The sequence below is a fragment of the Etheostoma spectabile genome, chromosome 19 (genome assembly GCF_008692095.1).
Source record: "Etheostoma spectabile isolate EspeVRDwgs_2016 chromosome 19, UIUC_Espe_1.0, whole genome shotgun sequence".
Lineage (NCBI taxonomy): Eukaryota > Metazoa > Chordata > Actinopteri > Perciformes > Percidae > Etheostoma > Etheostoma spectabile.
In genome coordinates, this window is record NC_045751.1 from 18,504,091 (window position 1) to 18,522,097 (window position 18,007).

General features: G+C 43.4%; 1 long non-coding RNA gene across 1 annotated transcript in view; it reads left to right on the plus strand.

The window, feature by feature from the left end:
* LOC116707454 (uncharacterized) overlaps nucleotides 1-11,304 on the plus strand; it is a 21,343-nt gene extending 10,039 nt beyond the window's left edge. Inside the window, exon 3 of the long non-coding RNA XR_004336515.1 lies at nucleotides 11,221-11,304. This is a non-coding gene — a long non-coding RNA (uncharacterized LOC116707454). The remainder of the gene's footprint in view (nucleotides 1-11,220) is intronic.
* Nucleotides 11,305-18,007: the final 6,703 nt, after the last annotated feature.

Genomic DNA, 18,007 nt, shown 5'->3' on the forward strand with positions numbered 1-18,007 from the left:
ACTGGCTCTAAGGGCCTCCTAATGGTTGCAAAATGATCCTAAACACAGAAATGATGGTAAAAATGATCCTTTGATGTAATCCTGCCCTCTCTCTTTTCGTTGCCGTCCCCTCTTCCCTGTTTTTTTCTCCCCTAAACTCTTTTAGCTCCTCATTCTCCCTCACTTTCTGCGTCATTTCCCATCCAGTCCTCCTGTCCTCACTCACCAATTTGTTCCCTCCTTCTTCCTTCCATCTCTCCCCTGCAGGCCAGGAACCGCCTGCACAAAGTGACGAATGGTTGTAAATTGGCTGCCCTCTGCCACAAATCAGATCACAGCTGGCGAGGGAGTGCTCTGGAGATTACCCATAACCCCCCCTGGCAGATCAGGGGCTAACTCAGAGAGGGCGGGAAGACAGACAGGAGGGAAAAGGGTTAGAGACTAATTCTTCCATACGGTTTTTTTTTTCCCCCTCTTGTCAGCCACCGCATTTCACCCAGTGATAGTGGGCATCCATCGATTGAAGGTATTACAAACAGTCATTTATAAGTGGCTCCTTTTCAGATGAGCCCTGAGCTGATGAGAGAGGAGCATGAGAGATCCAATGATGACAAAGAACTATTCTGTTTTTTTTAAACATCAGCTGTCAGTTACCTTTTCTCCTCTTTTTTTGCCTCTTTTTTTATTCCCGTTTCTGTAGAGAGAGGAAAACTGATGAGACTTTGGGCCTGTGAGCAATTGAATGAGATTGCATAGGCTTCTCAGACACTCCATCGACCCTCCATTCTCAGCAAGGGGTCACGCTTGATGTGCTCCTTTTTATTAGCTCAAATTAGGGCCTCTGTGTCTCCCAAGAGGGAACATCCATCTCATTCATTCATTGTTGTCTTGTCCCATTTATTATTAGTTGGCTAGGCAGCAGGTGTTTGGACAGAGAGCATGGTCGCCCAGGCAGGGACACAAATAAAAGTCTCATGCACATTAGTTACAAAATCACCATGCAAGGTGAAGCGGCAGATAACGGGAAACACGTACAAAGCCACAAAAGAGGAATGGGAGGATGAAAGTAAATGCAATTCACTGGAGAATATTATTGAACCAACAGCTTTTACATATTTTTATAATATTTTACTTACGACTTACATGTTATTGGAATTTTCCCTTTTTGAATTCAGCCATTTATGCTGCTACATTCTTTTGGTATGAAAATCTATCACGGTAAAATGTAGTTAATTTCTGCAAGTTACCTTATGTTAGTCTCTCCACAGCGCCGCGAAGGAGGGTCTGGCGTAGGACACACAGCATCCTGGGATGACGATGGGAGAGGAGAGAAAAATTCTTGGTTTATGGGATTTCTAACCAATTGCAATTGTCATGGGCAGCGCAGCGCGCAACGGAGCAACAGTGCCTCCACAAAACAGCCTCGGGAGGAGGAACTTGTTTTAGTGGAACATGTTAAGTTCAAAGGTGTTTAGTTTGCAACAGAAAGCACCAATTGGACAGAAAGTCCAGCAGTTAACCAGTCCTCAGAAATCCACCGGAGTTTTGGACACCAACACAAAGAAAGCAGAAGGTGACGGAAATCCGGACAAAAAAGAGTGACATCCTGCGAAATTTCCATGGGAACGTGACAAACCCAGGGTGGAAAACTCGTGGATGTAGACTAACATCATTTAGTCTATATCCACAATGTTTCATTACACTTGACACTGACTATTATGATTGGTTTAAAGAAGAAATGGCAAAAAAAAAACGAGCATGTTGTGCTCCCATCCCACCGTGCTCTATGGACTAGCCAGACCCCCTCTGCAGCATGTACAGGAAGGTTGCAATACAGGCTAATGTCCCTGTAAGTAGATGCTTTAACCGGTTTTTTCCAGTTAGGGATTGTCTCTCTGTCTGTTACCATCATGTGTGATACAGTATTTCCAACTGTGATCAGATCTGGGGCTGTCAAGGAAGGATGATCGTCCATTATTTGAGCTGCGAAAAAATCTTGCATTTATAAGCAGAATACAGCAGCAGTGTGGAAGAATTACTTTACATAAAAGAAGTAAAACGGGTATTGTTCTAAAAGTTACTTGAGGAGTGTAGAGGGATCAGGCTAAAGAAACAGAGCATAAGCAACTTGGTTGATGGTGGGGCATTCTTGTAAATGGAGGTTAAGGTGGTTGTGGCTTTCTGCGCCTATATAGTAATACAGTAAATTCAGCTTGCATGCACATTTTGAACAATTTTTTTTTCTAAATCTATATCCCCAAATTGAAAATGAATATCTACCCATCGAACAAATATTGAGATACAGTCTACAAATGTTATGTGCAATAGAGCAATTTGTTTGAGCGAACTCAACCAGCAAATGACTTACAAAATGAACTAACGACAACTGAAACCAACATGAAGACGTATTGAAATAGTAATGATCGGAAGGCATTTTACCAAAAAGAGAGTTTTCCATGTGGTTTGTGTGGAAAAGTCAGGATGCAATGACATGCTTTTGACCCACCCCTTTGACATTACGATAGAAATCATCTGTTTCCTCTTCCAATAGAGCCTGCTTCACTGACGGGGGGGTAAAATGTCACCTGGCGACTTTACTCTGGCCTCCGTGTCTCTTACAACAGGAGGGATGGGGTGAGCATTGAAAGGGCGCAGAAGAAGTGAGAGGCAAGTGTTTTTCTACGAGCAGTGATTTGGCTCTTGGTCAGGTACGGTCATATCCAAGGCCAGGCCTGTGTTTTGCCATCAGCTTTGGTTCCTTAACAGTCTCTATTTGAAAATGAGGAGAGAGAGAGAGAGGAAGGGAGAGGAGCGAGAGGGAGAGAGGGGGAGTAGAGGACTGATGGGAGCAGACAGAGGTACAGGGGTTACTGTCCAGACAGAGAGCATCTCTCCTCTGCTTATCTCAAACTCTCTCTCTCTGTTCTGATCACGAATCATAGCCAGACTCAACTCGAGCAAAAAAGAAAGAAGCTGGGACCCCTCAGCCATCTTTGCTGCTTACAGCCCACCCAAACCCCCCTCTTCTTTCTTCTCTCTTTCTCTTCTCCATCTCTTCCCAGTCATGCGGCTCTGGCGGCGTGTTGGCCTTTAAAAAGGCAAACTTGTAATTGATAATATAACAATCTGCTAAATTTCTCAAAAGAAAACAGTGATGAGGAATGTCTGCCTCATGCCTGTGAGTAGGGTGACCTTTTGCTGAGGCTGGAATGGCAAGCGAGGCAAGGCAAGGACTCACATTAGAGCATTTAATTAGCTCTGCCCACGCTGTGTGCGCTGCAATGGACGGCGGAGGAGAGAGATGTTTGGAGGGCTATGGAGGCAAAGGAAAACCAAAAATCTTGTTCTCCAATCTTTAGCAACAGAATGTGACTTATTAAGTGGAAGAGGGAGTGGGGGCGAGTAGGATGGAAAGGATCTGTAATGATGAGCCCTGTTGGTCTGTAATTTTTTTTTTCTGTTTTCTTGACCCCACGGGAGTTGTCTGTGGAGCTTCAAGGTGAGCCTCTGAGGTCACTAAGCACGCCATTTGTGGGATAAAATAAAAAAAGATCAGGATCAGGACTCATCCTTTAATTTATATCCTATTCGTTGCTCTGAACCCGGGCTCACTTGCCATCCACACACTAGCCTCAGAAGCAGCAACATATGAAACACTTTGGCATATCACTGACTTTCTCTTTTATGTCAGTGTTTTTACGCTATAAACAGAAACAAGCTTAGACTACATCTACGCGACTACGTTTTGGTTTAAGAACTGTTTCTTTTGCAATGTTACGGCCTCGTCCACTGTACTCCGGCATTTCCGAGCCCTAGTCGTGCATTGCCTTACCTTCCTCCACAGCTCGCGGAGGAGGGTCGGCTAGTCACACAGCTTCCGTGATGGCCTTCTTTGCCGCTGCAAAATAGCCTCTGGAAGGAACTTGTTTTGGTGGAAATGTACGTTTAAAAGTGGTTTTAGTCCTGCAACAGAAAACCGGGATGGATGGAAAGTCTAGCTAGCGGTCTGGATTTATCCTGCAGAGATCTGAGGAGCAGCTAACCATAGTCTCAGAAATCCACGCGGGTTTAGAATGCCCAACACAAAGAAAGCAGAATTTCAGGTGTCACCTGAACAATTCCAGAAGGGGAACGTTGTGGATGTAGCTACCAAGTCCCAAAACAGAGACTTTTGGAAACATGCGCCCCACGGTTTTGTTTGAAAACTCACCTAACGTTACATGCCTCATGTCAGGCAAGCAAATAAAGCCCTGCTCTTACTTTTTGCATTTGTTGTTCTTTCTCCAATGTATTTTCTGTATTTTCAATTACACCTCCATGATTTTCAACCGCAATGATAAGTTAACCAATCTGCTTCCTGTTACTCTGGCAAGCGCACGTCCAGTGTGTGCCAGAGTAAACTTAGTCATGTGATATATGTGTTGTCAGCCGTGTTAATATGGATATAGTATAGTTCTGCTACGGATCTCAAGTAAACTCGACAGGGGGAGACAATTTTTTATCACTGGATGAGTATGCACTGTAATAACAGTTCCCTAACTGCTATCGTTAACTTTTTTGTTCATGCTTTATTGCTTTATGGGACCAATATGGAAAATGTACTTCTTAATCAAACAGAGCGCATGTCATAATATCAAATGCAACATGAAGCGTCTCTGTGATTTATTGGCAGAGGAAAGAAATAATGAGTATCTCAGAAATCCATAAGCAATATAGCCAGAGGAAACCAATGGAAGTCAATTCAACCAAAGGTCAATAAAGACATCATTATTCCACCTCATTTCAGGCACACGTAGACAAACGCTGAGTAGAGTTAGCACGAGGGGCCCCAAAGAAGCAGCAGAGCGTAATGCACTAGAGGGTTAATCACGCATTTGTATGCAAATATGTATTTAAGTGTGTCTGCCCTAGGGGAGGGTTTAATAAGGAATTGGGCCCAGGAAGTAGGTGACATTCAGGGCCTGTAACCTCAGGGATAGCTTCCCTGAAGCTTTATTTGTGAATGTGAATTGCTTTTCGGCAGCCGCCGCCTCTCCAGTCCCACTGTCCTTCCGTCCCAAGCAAACATGGGATCTCCCTGTCCTTTAAGCCGAAGCATTGTTTTGAAGAGAGAAAATCCTCATAGGAATAATGGTGGTGTGTGGAGCATCACAACCAAAATTGGGCTCGTTAGATAAAAGTGTCCCAGTGCCATAAAAAGCGACAAAAAATGCAGAAACTTCAATTAATCGGAGGTCTGACCCCCTTGCTGTCGGCTGTTACCTGTGTTGGAAAGGATGGAGGAGTGAAATCTTTCTTGGCTGCTGTCTCCCTATTTTTCTAACCAGGGGAATAGCAGTGTCAGATTTGCATACCCAACAACCAGAAAGCTAATCTGTCCATTTAAACGTGTGTGGGACCATGCTTAGACAAAAGAAACCCGCCTTGCTATTCGTTCCCAAGTTTCTTGTCCAAAGTGCACACAATCAACGCAGAGGACGAGAGGAGGATGGAGATGAGGCGAGAGGAGAAGGGGAATGATGATAGAGATCTTTCATTTATGACAGGGAGCTTTGAATTGATGTAATCCATAGAACTGTGAAAATTAAAACCTCATCTGTTGAAAAAAAAATAAGCAAATAGACCTTTGATTCCGCTGCAGAAGGAAATTTGCCCAAATCAGAAGATTAGCACCAATCCGTGGATTATGTTTCATTTTATGCTTAGTCTTTCCACTCCCCCTCTTTTTCTTTTTTCTTACAGGTTCTCCCTCCCTCTGGCTTCAACAGATTTCCGTCAGGTATTAGGATCTCGCCGTTTCAGAGAGAAAACAAGAATTTATACGACTCTGAAATCTACCTGTGATCTAATTTGGTCTGTAACACTAAAATCACACAAATCCATAAGTGCTTTTCTCAGCCTATTAGCAGGTCCACATTAGCAATAATACATTTAACATGGTAAATCAAGATCAACAAACTTTGCCTTATTCCTAGGCCCAACAACTATCTATGTATGTTTTGCACATAAAGTATTGGCTCAAAATAAACAGTGCATAAATCACAGAAATTACCCCGGCTTCTGATGGTAAAAGTGGCACTAACATTTATGAGATGAATCTGTGTTAAACACTGAGCATTTAGTCTGGAGTGGTGTTTAATGGGTTTCGTTAAGTGGACAACATTGCTAAAGTCTGTTTCATGGCAATCACAGCTAACAACCTTCTTTTTATTTGTGTCTGTTGCTCGCAGGCTCCCTTTCGGCAGCTATATTCAAGCAAAAAGCCATATAAATTGCTAACACAGTTCATTGAATTGTTTGTGTGGGGTGTGTGTGTGCGTGTTGTTTTTTCATTACCATAGGAAGGTTGGGCGAAGGACAATGAAAGGTAAATCCAAACTGTTCTCGCACAGAATAATGCATGGTTGTGAACATGGTGTGTGCGCAAGGTGCGTCTATTTGAACCATTAAAGCAGTTAGCCTAAACAGTAGTAAACAGAGAAGAGGAGGGGTGGTGTGTGAGAGGAGATGGAAAACAAAACACATCAAGCGTTACAACGTGGAGAAGTGTGTGGTGTAAAATGAAAAATACAAAAGCAGGACGCAGCAAGCTGTCACCATGGCATGTGGCGTTAGAAAGGGCACAGGGATCAATGTGTGTATCATGGGTGGTATGTGAAAAGTGTCCTGCCAACACCCTTTTTACCATTAGGGAGCCTAGAGAATGTGTTGCTCCAGTGGGTTGTCAAGCAAGCTACAACGCACAACAAAGGAAGGTAGGGCACGATCGTAAAGAGAGAAAAACACTTTCCCAAAAAAATTTAGTAAACAGCAGTTACCAATGTGGACGGTACCTGATTAACCACGTTGTGTTTAGGTTTTTATTCATGGAAAATGCAAATGAAGAATGATATTGTAAACTTAAAATCATCTTGTTGTAAGGAGCTTTTGAAAGAGCATTCGTCACAGCAGGAAGCTGCACAGAAAAGTGCATTCGCAGTTCTTGTGAAATAGGTTTGAAGAGGCTGATATGTACTTGTGGAAGTGAGGACACTGGGCTGCGGTTGTGGCAAAGTGGGCTACACAGAGAATTGCTCTGTTGGCAAGGCTTTCTTCAGCAGAGCAGGGTTATATAAAATGGATTGTGCAAACATGGTACTATGGCCATTTTGGACTCTGGATGGTGTGGAACGAGTGAATTGGTGTAAAAGTTGAACCTCCATGAGCAAAACTCCCAATGCGCACGTTTTATTGAGATAAATTTATATCCTAAGAAATGGTGTTGGCGTAATTGCTGTGTGACCGAGCCCTTAGACCGCCGTGTGACCTCATGTTGCCATTAAAACTAGTTCTGAAGTTAAGAAAAGCGTTCTGATCTGAATATCAAAACTGTTGGAGTGGAGATGGGTCTAATAAAGTCACATCTGGGTCAACAGTACTGTACAAAATCACATTTCTATGCATGTCGAGGGTGCGATGAATCCCAGATGCATCTTAGGGCTACAATGTTATAGAAAATAAAAATCAATGCAAACAGAGACATGTCATCAACTTGCATCATCCATCTGTGCTGGAACATATAGCAAAACAATACGAAAGCTTGGTCATTGAGCTGGTGTGCATAGGGGAGAGGAGAGGGGTTATGACAAACATAAGGGGACATGAACCCGCAGCCACGTTGCAAGGACTGAGCCTTATCCATGGGCACACGCTCAACATGTGAGCTGTCATGCAAACATGCTTTTTAGCAGTAGCGTTATGCCAGCCTGCCAGTTATCGCCAGCTATTTGTTGTCACCATAGGTCATGCAACCGTACATTGTTTTGACACTGTCAGAATTTTGGATGGTGAACAAAGAAGGGAATACATAATTGCAAATAAGTCATATAAGGTTTGCTTTGCAAAGAGGAATCATATTCAGCTGATATACCAGCTAAGCAGGTAGCTAATATGCTTTCTTCATTATGATCTTCAGCTTTGGTCAAATCAGAGAGCTAAATGTTTCTTGATGTGTCATCCAAAATCCCACAGGTTGTAAAATTGAATCTGGAGCTGACTATGGCTTCATCAGCCTCCTGTCCATCTTCCTCCCCCCGTCCTGCTGAATGTGGAGGACAAACGCGTCACGGCGCTCATAAGCCTTTTTAATCAGCGTGAGAGATTGCCCACGTATCGTTAACTCGTCACTAATGGCTATTCTCCTCATTAGGGAGTGCTATCGCTCCTCGCCCTCCGCCACTGCAGGCGTGATCAATTCTTCTATCATTAGGACCAGATCAATCTCACAGCTCCAATCTCTCCTTTAAACTTCAATATCTCCTCTTTCCGTCATGATGCATTGCAGTTCTAATTAGTCCACAGCCTGGGGAGTGGAACTAAAGGGGAATAGGTGTACATTCAAGTGGGGCACCTATGATTATGATACGTCTTCATTATAAGAAGCTAATCCCATTTACCACACAGAGTAGAAAGGGCAGCTAGTTAGGAAAAGTCTGAAGCTGGAAGTTTCACACCAGTGACTTTGTAACAATGAAGTGTTGTATTTAATACTTTCCCTCAACATGCCTCATATTAGTGCTCAATCTGTTTTCTTGTAGGCCATTAATACATAAATATAATTAAATCAAATTGTTAATCACAATCAGATGCATTGGCATGATAATGCTGCTCTCTTACAACGCTACATGTTTTGCAGCTGATTGCATTATTGTCTGTTGAGGTTACAAACTCCTGCTTCTGCAATCATCTTGTGACTATTTAATGCTTTCCATATAGTGAGGTGGTAATCATAAACTTTTTAGTACATTGTGTAAAACTCTGCAAGTATGGTGAGATATTTCACATTTCCATTAGAAATGGACTTGCTTCAAAACCGGTGGTGCAACATCTGTCTGTGAACTGCAGAGCTGTTAGTTGACAGTTTTAAGGTGGATGTTCTTTTAAGAGTCAGATAAGTCGTATCCTACGGGGTGGGACAGTGAATCAATAATGGAGGGCAGGCTTTCACAAGGGCATTGGGAACCATGTTTCCGAGGTTAGCTCTGTTATAAGGTCAAAGCAGCTATGAAAGCTTCAGAGACACATAATACACTTATAAAACTGGAGTGTAAAGTCGTGCCTTGCAGCATACATACAACAAAGCAAAGAAAATCAAAGCTGTGTATAAGAAAGAAACTCTGAGTAAGAACAAAGAGAGAATCATTCTTTTTTCCGCGAGGTGACACCGATTCATTTGGAATGATAATTAGAAATGTTGTTTTGAATAGGTCAGCCGACATAATTATAACTTCCTCCTTACAGCGCAGGATGTATTTACTGGCAGCACACGGTTAGAAACAATACCCCATATATGATAGCAACGTGCAGGGCACAGTCCTTACAACTATGACACTGGTAAGTATGGATATAATATGTGTGTATTTCACAACAAATGTGATAAAATTGACTACAAAGTCACAGTTGGTAATTAAAAAAAAATGTGTGGTTAGTAAAAAGCTGCTTTTACCTCTCTACCATGCTCTGCCATCCCAATGTAGGTAGAGAGCGAGGTGCACACAGAGGATAGGGAGGTATTTTTATTAATAGTTGGTTCCCAAACCTCTGTAAAACATCCTGTTGAGCTCCCGAGGTGAGCACTCCTTCAAAGCAATTAAAACCAAGGCTGAGAGAGAGAGAGAGATCGAGGGAGAGGGAGAGGAGAGAGAGAGAAGGCAAGGCCAGTGGTTTGGCTGGCGCACAGGCAAATATTGTACGTTTAGCTTTAATGCCTGGGAGTACAGGGGCCCTGGGCGGAATCAACTCCCCATATCAGGGATTCCTTGGCTGGGTTTGAGCCCCCAATGAGTCTTGGGATAGGCCGACCCTCTCTGGGGGATTATGTCACCACACAAGTGAATGTAGTGATCTCTCCCTTTCTGTCCCCTGAGCCATGTTATGAAGTGCAGAGCAAGGGCCAAAGAAGAAAGTCTTCTTTGTTCTAACGTTCCATCCAAAACCCTTCACACTTGGGAGAGAACTGTAATTGGGTGTGTTCCCTTAGTTGTGTGTTTCCCTGCCTGGTCCTTCCAGACGCTCGTACATTTCATTTGTACAGAGAATCTTGCCACTCTCATTGACAAAGTATTAACTTCCTGAAGGCAGGTACTTGAAGTTTAAAACTATTGGATTGCCCAGAGCCCTCTGGATCTGCCATAACCATCGCTAACGTTTGGTTGTGAAGTCATTAGTGTGAGCCATCACTAGCGTTCGCCTTAGCTAATAGGCCTGGCAAACCGGAGAGAGGAGGACTTCATTACTCGTCAGAATCACATCCACCTCATGACCAAAGGAGGAGGCTGATTTGCCGGATTGACTGACTCGCGCCATCATCGACAAACTCAGAGTCATGAGGCCCGTGAGTCATCAAGGGTCGTTAGTCTCTATTGAAACTCTTGGTCTGCAAAAATTTGGCTCTGAGACTGCAGGTCGGACGTGTCTCTTCAGCTCACTCAGTTGTTTTGCTACGAAATGGTAAGTTATAAAACTTTTTGCAGTAAGATTCGTGAGTTAATTTAAAGACTTGGGTTAAAGATCCGAGTGAATATGACTCAAACAGGTTTATTAGCTAACTCCTTCACTAGAGTGGTGATCAGGCTACATTTTTCGTCCGAGCCGGCCCACGTCCGCGGCGCACTGACAGAACCCTAAAGCCCGACAGGCATAAAGGCTCCATGGCATGAAAATTCACTTTATTTTTTAACATTAATGAATGGCGATAGGTGTAAACCACGCTGGGTATCCTGTCGCCTTGAGACAATGAAAGCGCAGATTGGCCAATCTGGAATCTTGCCCGTATGAGGTCATAGGGCAAGGTTAACTCCCCTTTCTGCTTTTCTCGTCCAGAGAATTTGGCCCACCATGAGAGAGAGAGACATCATGGCTATCAAACGAGCAAAGTGGCAGTTGGTCAAGGCCACCCCACCCAGCCTCCTCCCCCATCTCCTCTTCAAAAGCCACAGACACAGAAATGGCACATGCTGATGAAAGTCATTGTGGGACATGGCTCTAGTGGCTCTAATTCTGACACTAAGGCTAATTTTAAGAAGGAAACTTCAGATATGGTTAATGGGAACCACCCAAGGTCTATATAAGCAACAAAGAGCAACCTATCATGGAACCTTTAAGATATTTATGTCTGAGCCCGACCCAAGCTCGACAGTTAAAATCCCATTATATCTCATACTAATAACACACTTGTTTTTGGGAAAGCCCACTTTTATACAGTAAGCAAAATGTAGGAAGGCATTTGGAAATGTCAACGAGATGAGCGCATCAGCGCCCACGAGGCAACAAGCGCAGGTTAATAATCTTTGAATTTAAATGGTCAATGTGTAACCTTCCTGATTAGCCTTTTATTTATTAGACTCATGGTCCATAAAAAATACAAAAGCAAACAACAGAGAAGCATACAGTACACAAGACAGAACCAATCAAATAAGGACAACTATACCAGTAATCCATAAAGGGGGACTGGTATCGAGAGCACTGAACCTTGGTCAATCAAATGTAAAATGACAGATTTACAAGAAGAATTCAACGCGAACCGATCCTTTATACATCAATTCCTCAGTAAAGCGGAGAAAGTAATAACTCCTGCTGACAAAACAGTTACTTGCACTACAACACCTGGGTTTCCCTAGTAGAATACGCAAACAGTCATTAAGCGACCCGCAACTATTGTAGTTGCCTTTTTCAACTTGACCACATGGGGGCAGTGTAAAAAGTAGTACATATGCTGTTAAAGAGTTTGTCTTGACAGTAACAGAAACACAGGAAAATTTCTGGCAAGTATGTTAGCCTGCATTTATAACATGCGACGCTGCCTATACATGTCCTCATCATCTGACATTTGATCTGTTATGAGTGACCCAAATACTTTTTTTACTTTTTGCATACAACAGTAAGCACAGCCCGCAAGATGAAAGATGGAAAATTTAGGTCCTTATCCTCTTACTCTACAAAACATAACCAGACTCTTTTGCCATTATATTCACGTCATATTCAACCCCATATTGGAACAATATTTAACAGCTCTGAAAACTGCACTGCGTAGGGAGACACATAGCAAAGTCATTGCATAACATGAGATGGTTCACTAGTATGTTACCTCATGCATCCTGTCTTACACTGTCTCAGCTGGTCAGACGGTCATCCTATGTAAATATTAAAAAGGGCAGGAGATAATATACCCCCCGGAGGACATTACCAACACCAAAAGGTCTAGAGAAGACATCCCCCCATTTATCTGTATCTCTGATGGAATACAAAAAGCCAGGATCCGATTATACCATTGGTAACTCCTCTTTGGCTCAGTTTTAAAACAGTTGTGGTGATTAACTCGGTCAAAAGCCTTGGAGGGCGCATCAAATAAACCAATAAAACACGAGGATTTTGTCTTCTGTAGGGTACCGCCCATTTCCTTAAGTGCATAGATACATATAGATCAGACCATGCTGGCCTGAAACAAAACTGGTATCTGAACTATACATACCAACACAACAACCTATCTAATAAATTCTTTCCAGGACTTTTGATAATACACTAGCTAAAGCAATAGGTCTATAATTGTCCACACTCTCCACCTTTCCTGCTTTGTCCTTAATGAGCACCAAAGTAATGGACAACAGAGAGTCTGGTAACACCCCATGAGACATAAACCCATAAACCCATGTACGAATACTGCAACCCTCGGCTGGGCCATTTTCAGTGTGCCTGCCAGTAATATGATCTGATCCGCTAGCTTTATTCTCAGCTAGCTGTGTTAAAGCTAGATGAATCTCATTGGCTGTAATTCCAACTTTTCACCATAGATGACATGGCCAACTTCATACGGTTCACTTTTAACACAAGTTATAGGTCAAAGTATGTGTGCTCATCCACAACTCTGCTAGGTTATCGCCCCAGAGACGCCCTCTACTTGCAGGTATATGTACTGTCCCTGTTCAGAGCACTCACCTGCCTTCAAAAGCTTAACATCAACACTAGGAGCTTTTCAGCCATATATTCCGCCCTATTCTTTTCTCGTGTTTGTTGATCATAACGAGTGCATATTCTATAACTTGCATTTGGGACGTTTTTAAGTTCCAAGACTGGGCCCCTCTCTCGGCCTGCCTGCCTGACACCAGGCCTGCATATGCAACCGTGCCTTCGCTTCACATGGTGAAACTGCTACATATCTATTCCACCCGTGCTTGATGCTCTTTTCTTTTTATAAGATAGATAAATAATGCCTTGTGCCTCATACACAGACCCCACTACGTTCTAGCATGTACAAAGGTCATCAGGTGAGAACTCAATTGTTACATTATACATCAGACCACAAACAGGCATCCTTGGGCAGAATATTATTGCTCAAAAGTACATCAGATCTACTGCAGTATGAGCCACAGTTGGTTCATTAGTTACCTTAGACCAATCCAGTTTTAGCCTTACGGGCCCCATTAGCCTCCTGAGAAATCTCAGGAAGGCTAGCACAGTCAAGTGACATAATAAAGGAATGTATCAGACATGGACGCCTCATACACAATCTCTATTGACTTAGGCTAGATGGGCATCAGATGTACTGATGCAGTGGTCAAGCATGATGTGGTGTGCCAGCGCCCACTTATATAAGAGTAGCTATCTGCAGGTAAGAGCATTTGGCTGGATAATATAAATTTCACATCACAGACTGTAGCAAATGCCTAGCAAATAACGAACTCTTGTCTGAAATATCAGCATTCATATCTCCCACCACATAAACACTACTGGAATGGTTATCAGAAATAAAAGAGTTAATGAAAGCCAGTCTATTAAAGTATTCATCTTCATTTTGATGTGACTCATATGGTGTGTATACATTCAGGATAGTAAACATTTTATTGTTAATAGATATCTGGACAGCAATACACCAGTCAACTTCCAACCTGATGACACTAATCACAGAGTCCAGTTTTTCATGCCAGAGGATAGCCACGCCCCCTGCTATCCGTCCTCTTACTATTCCCATAGATAGGTCTGTAGTGGACTCACCGGCCCCATGGAAACCTTCACAAAAAGAGTTCAGTTTCCCCAAATCCTGTTTTGATAAAAAAGTCTCTTGTAAACATAAAATGTCACAGTCCTGCAGCAGGTTATCCACCACTATACGCCGGCTTCTGTCTCCAGCACTATTGCCCAAGCGTAGGCCGCGGCAGTTGTATGAACCAACCCGCATAGGCTACAGTTTAGTTGGGCAGTGCAGTTGCATCCGCATTCTGTGGACTTATCCCAGCAACAGGTCTAGCTGTTCTAGCCCCCATCACCCCCTCTTTGCGTGGCTCATAATATCGCCTCACCACAGATCCTTCAGGCCACAATTCAGGTTTATACAACTCCGCAACATCGTTGCACTCAGCCCATACCTTAAACGAGCTGTATCTGTTGCTCATGGTGACAATACGCTGACAGTTGACCTCCCGGCCAAGTTGTTCAGATAAGTACCCAGATAGTGATTACTTCGTTTCCGACCGTGATTAGAAAACCAGGGGAGACTTGTCACCTCATTTGTAAATATCTGTCCGAACCTGGCCCATCGGGCCCCATCGGGTTCCATTGGGCTCTGGTTGGGTATCACCACTCTATCCTTCACCACTTACAAGCGAGCTGGAGGGAGGAGGGCAACAACATCATGGCCACCAACAAAACTCAGCAAAGATTCTTCTTGCTCTGGCTTTATCTTCTGGATATTCGTCATTGTTGCCAAACGGACCAAATGGCTTTTCTCGCATCTTTATCCACCAAACTACAACTCAAACTAGCACACAACCTCAACGTCATCATTCTCAGCCACTCTCTCTTTTTGCTGATTGGACCGCCAAAGATTTGGCCGGAGAAAACCCAAGAATGTACCGCAAACCCAGACGGTGTGCAGAAGAAAAATGAAAATTGTGCGGAAGTACGTAGGAGGGCGGAGCCACGCTATGTTTTCCGTATGATAGACTGGTAACCCCTGCAGGGTGTGTACCTGCTCACTGCATGCTGGGATGCGCTCCATCCCCTGACAGACTCCAAATATGAATGACTGGTGTAACAAAACAGACAACATAGCCAATAGCCAGGAATGTCTCAATACCGCCACTTTGTAAAGCATCATTTTTGTATGCAAGCTTCTTCACACTTTGCCCACAGCCATTCTACTCATAAACCATGAACCTCATAAACCAGCGTGATGCAGGGTTATGCCTATAACCATCAGCAAGTGCTGTTAGGCATCATAAAGGCAGCTTAAGTGGTCTTTAATAAAGGTAGGTTTTACATGCCTCTTAGGCATTTTCTAATAAAAACCTGAACAGTTTTGGCGAGTCATTCTCCCTTAAGAGCTTGTAAAATCTTAGCATCCTCTTCTGACCACAATGACAATATCAATGACTTCAGCAGAGGCTTTCTGTGCTTCCAAGATCCTCATAAGCCGTGCATAATTGCCCTTAGAATGATCTGTCCCAGGACGCCCTCTTGTCACTCCATTGTCATCTTATTTCTCTGTTCATTCCTCTCTTGTCACTCTCCATCTTTGATGATACGTATGTCATAAGCTTGATTTAATCAGAGGGGAAAAACAAGAGACTGAGAGGCCCTGTGAATAACTTTCTGAGTGTTCTGCCCTCAAAAAATTGAGGCATTATGATACGTATATTAGTTCCGCTGCTTTGCCATTCTGTGCCCATCGTCAAGGTGGGTTATGCAACTGAACAGGCTGAGACAAAGCAACTATTTTGGGCTGTTTGCCACAGAGGCACGAAGCAGGAGATGCCTTGTCTCCAGGACAAAAAGGATAAAAAAGACACAAAAAAAGAAGTACAAAAGAGTTGGCAACCACATTTTCACAGGAGGTACGAAGAAGACAGTTATTTATGCGGAACTAGGGTGGGAAACTGAGTACACATCCATCCACCATGTTCTGTTTATTCGGGCTCAGGTTTCCTGAGGCAACCCAGAGATCCTCCACCTCTTCCTGTGGGATCCCAAGAGGTTCCCAAGCCAGACAGTGTGTATGTTAAATCTGCCCCAGGTCTCCTCCCAATTGGACATGTCTGACCATACCGCCACAGGAAGGCTTTCAGAAGGCAACCGAGTTGAACCAAGTTCTGTCTGCTCCTTTCGGAAATCGCTTTTTTTCAATCCAAAATTGAAAAAGCACAAACGGTGGGCTCCGTGATATAGCTTTGACAGCTTGACGGAGTAGCAGCGAAGGGTCAATTCAGAAGCAGGCTTTCGGTGGTGTACAACAGAACAACAACAAAAAAAGAGCTTGCTGTGTCTTTTTGTAGGCTTCAACAAAAAAGGAAGTGCAGTGCACGTTGCGTTTTGCACCACTAGAGTGGTGATCGGGCTGCATTTTTCTGTCCGAGCCGGGCCCGCGTCCAACAGAGCACTGACGGAACTCTACTCAAGCCTGACAGGCAATAAAGGTCCCATGGAATGAAAATGTCACTTTATTTTTTAACAATAATGAGTTCCCCCACCCTGCCTATGGTCCCCCAGTGGCTAGAAATGGAGATAGGTGTAAACCGAGCCCTGGGTATCCTGCCAAAAGCCATGTGTGTGCGTTGTGTGTGTGTGTGTGTGTGTGTGTGTGTGTGTGTGTGTGTGTGTGTGGTGTGTGGTTTGTGTGTGTGTGTGTGTGAGTATGTGTGCCATTAGTAGTTCTTCTAAGTGTTCCTTCCTCCACCTCAGCCAGTCAAGCTCAGCAGTCCCAGTTCCAGGCCCTGCCTCCACTTCCTGAGTCCGCTGATGGTTTGCCAACAGAGTCTGTCTCCGTGGCGCCCAGCAAAGCTCTTCTACATTTAAGTTATTGCTTCACAGGACCCCGTAGAGGGCTGTCTTTCTGGCCTCATGATACCTGGGGACCTCCCTAGGCTTTTCAGTTTGATGGCTTCCTCCTCCACCACCAGCAGCAGATTTTTGAGGTTAGGCCAGCAGGTACAAAGATGACCATCTGGCTAAAGCTGTGGCCAGAAGGTGTCATAATATATAATATATTCCAAGATCATTTGTGGTTAAAAATATTTATTTTGCAGTTTTCTTAAGTGAGGCGGCATGTTAATTGGATTCCACACTGTATATTTGGGGTCCACTGGAGAATATACACTATGCATCATTTAGCAACTAATCTTTGCATCTCATTATTCAGTATTCAATTTAGTTTCCCACTGGGTTATAATTAATCAACATGTTGGAACTGACCACAGGAGTAGCAGCTGATCTGGGATATTTACATGTTTGGATTTCACATTGACCAGTTAAGATCCACCATGAAGCATTTATGTCCGAAATTGAATAATCAGCACAGAATCTTTGCCAAATGGGTACCAAGGGTTATTAAAGGGATGGCCAGAACTGCTTCAGAATGATATACTTGCCTGTATGTGGGAATCCTTGTATCAATTAATCTTCATGTGTTTGTTCCTGGTGTTTTGTGTAAATACAAATTTGTATTCCAAACACGTAAAATGTACCAAGGATAGGGAACACTAAAAACTAATGATGTCCTCCAGTCACATTTCAACAGTGTAACCTCCACTACGTGCATTAATAACATTCAACATCGCATGATCAAACAAATGAACGAATGAAAGAATGAATGAAGGACATACAGCTACAAAAAGCTAAAACTCAAATTATTGAGGCGCTCTGGACTGAAAGCAAATTTGATGCGCTAAGTTATAAAACATAACACACCTTTCAGAGAGATGATAGCTTGCATTTAGAGAAAGCTATGTGTTGCAGTCATTTATGCATGCACACTTTTATTTCCTATCATACCAGTGCTTTCATGAATACCTCAAAGAGGGACTGTTGCATGCACTGTAAAGTAAGCAGATGCAGAGATCAGCTTGGTATCATCCCTTTCTTTCTCTATGAAACTCTTGATCACAGTGGCGACCTGGCTGTGCAGGTTGTGCAAAGATAAGTGGGAGGGTCACAAGATACAATCTGTAGGTCCGTCAGTCAGAACACACTGGCCACCGCTGAGGTTTACTTCCCTGCCTCC